The sequence below is a fragment of the Antrostomus carolinensis genome, unplaced genomic scaffold, assembly GCF_000700745.2.
Source record: "Antrostomus carolinensis isolate BGI_N321 unplaced genomic scaffold, ASM70074v2 scaffold7703, whole genome shotgun sequence".
NCBI classification, from domain to species: Eukaryota; Metazoa; Chordata; class Aves; order Caprimulgiformes; family Caprimulgidae; genus Antrostomus; species Antrostomus carolinensis.
The window spans coordinates 35975-42784 of record NW_010307187.1 but is presented as its reverse complement, the minus strand read 5'-3'; positions in this window follow the sequence as shown (position 1 = coordinate 42784).

Genomic DNA, 6810 nt, shown 5'->3' with positions numbered 1-6810 from the left:
TCCCTCCGTGCCTGCTTTGCGGTGGTTTGTGACCTTTAATTCTCTATTTGTGGAGATGTACGTGCAGGGCTGTTAGGAAACGGCTGCTGAAGGCCCTGGTCGCAAAGGACTCTTTGTAGCTCTGAGAGGGGAAGAAGCAAAGGTACCCAGTATGTGGTTGTTCAAGGACAACAGTTTTTAAAAAATAATAATACAGTGGAATGTCTGCTTTAGCTATAATCTTATAACAACAAAGGAATGTTACATACGTTATGAAGGTTTTGCTTTAATGACACTAAGACTTTGCTTTCGTCATCCAGAGACTGCTGTGACATCGCGTTCTGTCAAATGTACTTTGACACACAATGAAACGTCAGCAACTTCAGCCTTTAACTTTGAGTTGGAGGAAGTCGAGCTGTTTATCTTCAGTTAACGAATGCAAAAGTGAATGGTAACTTTATGCAGTAGCAGAGCATTAGTGTCCAGGCCAGACAACAAATTAAGGTAAGGACTGCGGATCTGGTGCTTTGTCTGTTAGGTCATATGAAGATGTTTATCGTTTTTCAGGGGACTTGCTTCAGTTTGTAGGGGTGCCACTTCATGTTTGTAGCAGGTTTGTTCCTGGTGTTTGTGGCCTTTGAGCCTTGATTTGATGCAGTGTAGAGTTTTGAAGTTGGATCTTGGTTTGTTATGTTCTTATGACTGAGAACCACTTTATTCTCTGAAACTTTAAAAATATCGCTTCTGGAGTAGTTGAATATACAAAACTTCATTGTATTAGTATGAGACAGTAAATATTTTTTTGTGATACTGAATGGAATTTGACAAATATTTTTCCTATTTATATAGTGATCATGTAACTCTAAATTCTGTGATGCCATTTTGAATTTAAAGCCTCCAAGCTGAAGAGGTGAATGTGTAACAAATAGAACATTAGTAATAACCATCTACCTAATGTTAACCAAGAATCTATATAAATATACAACTTGAAGTAGAAAAAATGTTTTTAAAGTCAAAGTTTAATCTTCACTCACAGTTAGTACTTCTCATTGTAGAAATCTCAGTGTTTGGGCTTCAAAAATTGCTGAGTATTGTCTTCTAATTGTAAAGCTATTTAAACAATAGAAGTGTTTCAGGCTTAGAAGATTTCTGAATTTGACAATGTTGACCATTATAACACCTTCTGTTTTTTAACTGAAGTAATAATATATATGAATATAGAAAAAATGAATAGTAATGATCTCAATTAACATAATGATCTCATTTAATGTGTCATCCTAATGAGTAATCCTGTTTAACGGAACTGTTCATGTAAAAGCTCACTGGAGTAAAACCTATTACTTTTGGACCTGATCATCCTTTAAGAGGGATTGGTTATTTGGAATAAACCAGTTACAAAGGAGGATTGTCACTGTCTTTCTGGATAAAACACTGTCGTGCCATCGGTCTTCAGGTGAACATTGCTTGCCTAAAATTGTTAGAAAGTGCGAATCTCTGAAAATGTAAGAGAGATGAAGGAATAAAAGGTAGTGAGTTGTAGCAGTAGTTGTGATGTTCCCTTTTGGCCGCTACTTGGAAGTGTAAACAGCAGCATCATCTTCTTAATTAGAAGCTCTCAGGCAGGGTTAAATTCCTTGCCAAGAGGGATACTAAGAAGATCAAAATGCTAATGGTGCTTTTGATAATTAGTTTTAAAATCCTGTATTGTGTTTCATTTGGAGCAATAAGAAAAGCTTATGGAAATCTCTGGATACCTGAACATTGTATGTTACAATAAAATCCCAACAGCCTTAAAATAATTATTCCAACGATGAAGTTTAGTTAGTTGGTGTAGGCCTTTGCACTTCTTCGTACCTCTGGGACACACACTCTAGCTCACTTTTAAACTTCCATCAAATAGGTGCATTTTGGAAGACATACTGAGAATATACTTTCCTCCTTAATCAAAAGTAGCTTGATTTGCAGAGATCTGGACTTTGCTCACTCCCTATTCTCTATCTGTTCTAAAGGGAGGATTCAACTGGAGCAGTTCTGCTGATAATATCTTACAATAAGTGAAGCAAGAAAGTCTCCTCAGGGTGGGGGATGCTTATTCCTGATCACTTAGGAAACTGGTGTCATGAGTTCTCAGTAAAGTGCCTTTTTCACTACAGCTTGTTGGGATTTTCATGAGCACTTAGTCTGTGATGAGTTGCGTAGTCTTCTGCAGAGTGCATTTTAATGGCTGTGATTGAAGCAGAAGTATGGTTAATGTTGTCAAGGTTCTCGCTACAAGGAGTCAGCTTCTTAGCCAGAGGACCATAGCTGATAAAGTTTTACTTTTATGTGGTGGTTGAACAAGTTATAGATCTGGAATAACCCTTAAATTGCAAACAATTTCTGAGTTTATTCTCTGAAGCAAAAGAACTCCTAAGCTTTTGGCCTAATTAGCCCAGATGACTTGTGGCACACACAGCACAAGTTAAGTGGCGCGTCATGGGAGAACTGAGTATCCTGGGTTCTCTTGACTCAATAATGCCATGTTTACTTTGAACTGGAGATTCAAGAATCTTTCCTAGGTAGCTATAGAGATTTTCATGACTGAATTTGTATGATATTTCAACTCGTGTTCTTTTTGTGAGTTGTATTAAAGATAGGCTTTACTTATGCATTTTTTTTTCTGGTCTTATATGATGAAATTATTACATAGACTTGTTGATCAGTATTTTTGATTATCTGAGGGAAACTATGGCTTTTAACTCGCCTTCATTTCAGTAAGGCAAGCTTGAATAGGTGGAAACTTGGCAAGGCCAGAGCTACTGCTGTGAGTAGCAGGAGGCTTGAGGAAAGGAGCAGAATCTTTCATCCTCTAACTTTGTCAGTAAACAGAGTAAAAGAAAAAAGTCCTAATCCCTCTCTGAGTAAATTTTTCAGTCATGAAAGCTCTGAGATGCTAGTTTGTAAAAAAAAACACTTTATTTGAGATCTTGATTAAACAAAACCATGAAAGCTCTGAGATGCTAGTTTGTAAAAACAACACTTTACCATCACTACATTTGAGATCTTGATTAAACAAAACAAATTATATATTATCAGCTTCCTTTTAATTCAAGTAAAATGTGAGCATAGAGGGCTGTTTCTGTGTAATTCTGTAAGCTAATGTGGAAGAAACTGGTCCTGTAGACAAACTCGCACTAGTAACTGAAGTTACCTGTCAGTTTCTTTGAGAACCCTTTTTTTTTTTTATTACAGTTGTATGAGTCTCTAACAACTGTCTGTGTCTTCTATGTTGTAGAAAACTGACCTTGGTAGGTACATTCAGATATAATTGTTTATGTTCATGTATCAGAAAATCAGTAAGAAAATGTAAAACACACTTTAAAATACTTAGAGAAGGCTGACAGTCTGTGGTTAAAAACAAGTTGATACTTGTTATGCTGTGGCAAACTTGCAAAGTTGTTTGATACCGTAATATTTTTAGAGAGTTTGGTTTTGAGATTGGGAACTAATTTATAGCCATCAAATCATAGACAAAAGCTGTAAGTGGCCCGCACTAGTGAAATGAAACTCAATAGCAAGCACTTTGAAGATGTGGTTCAAAAATAAACAAGTTTCAACCGAAAGCTATAATATGACAGTATATGGCTGCGGTATTTTTGGTTAAGGATGGATGTTGGAGAAAAGTCAAACTTCACCTCAAAGAATACAAATAATCCAGTATCTTCTTTAAAGCACATAGCTATGAAACAAACAGATCTATACAACTGGTTTGTTTGGTAGCAATGAGAGCAGAAATCAGTGGCCAGTTCTTGAAATGTTGGGAGTTTACAAGCAGTTTTCCTCAGGAATCTGTGCAAGGCAATTGAATAATCTCTAAAATAATTATTAGGAGGGCTCTGGAATGCCTTGCTTAAGGCAGTCATGGATGGAAAAAGCTTGGGAGCTCAAGGGCAGGTTGGAGAAGATAGTGGAGGAGAGATCTGTGGAGAGTTCCTAAACGAACAGCATCAAATTCAAGAAACGCTGTGAATTGAGAGTAGTTGAAGGTTGAGGAAGTCACATTCTATGCTTGCCCTGTTCATCCTCTTCCTGGTGCATTTTTTTTTTTTTAAGGCTACCACAGGAGACAGTGTGACTTTTTATTTCATCGCCTTTAAAATAAGAGTGACTGCTAGAACTGTATGGCTGAGCTGGAGAATTGAATCTGGACAGTTGAATCGCCATGATCCAAACCCAGAGAAATATTATGATTTATATAATGTATCAAGCTTATCCAGGGTTCACTTGCTCTCTTTTATGAGGCAAGTTTTACAGAATTTCTTTGTCAGTCCTTTTTCTAATATTTCTTTTTAATCCAACAGTGACTGATTTAACAATATGATTTAAAAAAAAATCTGTAGCAATGGTTTGACATGGTCTTGTCTCAAGTATGTGGTCTTATGACAAAAACTAACCTATGTTAAAGTAGTGTTGCTAATATGTAGAAAAGAAATTCCCCAAACTATTTTTGTCTGTCTTGTTACTGCTTCATCTTGTCTAGTCTTGCTCAGTTATCACCTCTGCACCTCTTCAGTCTTACTGAAGATATTTCAGTACTAGTGAGTCTATGAATTATATAGTCTCCTTCAGTTATCTCTGCTTGTCATTCAGCTTAACCTATGACTGGAACTCTTACTCAGGCAGCAGTAGAGAGAATGAGTGTGTGTGACTGAAGGGGGGGAAAAAAAAGTTATGTATTGGTGGTAAGTACAGCCTCACTGCAGATTGACACTAATGGAAATTTTAAATCTTAAAATACCTACATAGATAAACTATTCAGCAGTTGTTCAGATGGGTAGTATTTTTTCTGCCATTAGTCATTATATGATCGATACAAAAATATATTAAACAGTATCTCTCTGTACCATCATAAGAGGGTTTTAGCTCAAAATAGCTCAGTGTTCTTATATGGAGAAGATGCATCAGATGAATAAACAAACTAGAAAAGTAAGAAGGACAAGGTGGCAGTCTAAAAAGGGATATTTCCATTTATAATCAGTTGTGTTCAAAGTTTCACTTGGCTTCCAGCCTGCCTGTTCTTATCAGCAAGAAAATCCTGCTCCAGGTAGGATGTGTTACTAAAGTAGCACAAAATGGTAACTGGAAGCTGACTCTTTAGTTTGTTACTGAAGCAATGGTGATGTTGGGCTCTCCTAGTAGAGTTAGAGACAGGGGTGGTGTGTTTGAATCATTTGGTGAGAGCAGATAGTTCTGAGAGAAAAGGGAGGCTCCTCTATTTTTAAGTGAAATATTTGCCAGATGGTAGCAGGTAAGATTACTACTTGTTTGCAGAATGACATTGGTTTTATGCCTGACATTGCTTTAATGTCTGAACTTGGAGACGGATTAATCTATTTTGTAAGAATAAATTCAGAAAAGTTGAAATTACCAACATGAAATGCTGTTGCTGAAGGAATAATGCCATCAGCAAAAGCAGTGGTGTGTTTCTGCTATCAGCTGCTTTGATGCTGACATCACAAAATTTTTGAAAGGAGAGATTGAGATCCACAGTTTCACTTCTAGAAAGCTCAGATTCTAGGCTGAAATTGTTGTTTGAGATTATTTGGTCAATCTTAACTACAGCATAGCATTTAATTTACCTTTATGTTATAAACAGTGATGTCTGCTTTAAAACTTTTTGGAAGGACTGCTATCCACATCAAATGGGAAAGATCAGAGTTTTTTGAATATGTATGTACATGTACATATACACAATTATGGATTAACTTCCAGGGTAAAAATCTTGCCAAGTACAAGCAAATGTTAAGACAGCTCAAGAGGGTAACCTAGATATGTGCTGTATAGTCACAGTACTTGTGTGTGTGTGTGTGTGTGTGTGTGTGTGTGTGTGTGTGAAATGGTGTTTGAGTAATACTCTAGTTTATTTTCTTTTCTGTAGCCATACATCCAACTTTGTCTTTAGGTTGCCTTAGATCTGTAAGGCAAACAGAAAGTCTGTGTCTCTTCCTGGTTTGGTTTTCCCCTTTCTGTTTATTATCTTTGCAAATTTGCTAGCAATTTAAACTGAACAATGTCATCAAAGAATTGAAGCAAATAGTCTTTGTATCTCTTCACCAACAAAGATTTTGACAACAATACATCTTTTGCAGTTTAAGAGCTGTTAAACTACACTGCTGAAGAAGCTTGGTCTACATGGCTTGCTCACTAAGGTTGAATCTGTTGCATTTGTTCTGTTCACAGAAGGCCATTCCTCTTGTAATGTAACAAATGAAGTAATCTACATAATTCCTTCTAGCAGCAGTGCTGCTGCATTGGAACTGGGTTTATCAGCCATGTCAATTGTTTCTGCTTCTGATTTATTACAATGCTTTGAAAGCTTTTGTTGGGGTCAGCACACTTAGTGTTCTTATCAGCTGTGCCTTGTGTTCTCTAGATTTCCAGTGAAAGCCTTGCTATGTTCTGGATCTCGTGTTTTGAAGAGTTGGTTATGCAGGGAGTGCACGGTGTCTGTATCTGCAGCTACAGAGTTGACCTCGCTAGTTCAGATTTAACAAGGTATGACTGCTACATTTGGATGAGTGATTGGAAGAGTGCACAAAAGCAAACTTAAGGAAAATCAATGTCCATCACTGTCTGAGCTACTTTTGATTCTTACTAAAGGCATTTTCCAGAATTCTGACAAAGTCAGAATAGACTTAGGCTTTATTGCTGCTGTGGCAAGAAGAGTAGGTCTTTTGAAGAAGGGAATTGATGACTTCCTCCAAGAAGATGTGTCAGATGATTAGCAGCTTCAGAGAGGAGTTGTGCCTCTGCTGTACTTTGTTCTGCTTGCTAGCTGACCTCTGTCCCTGA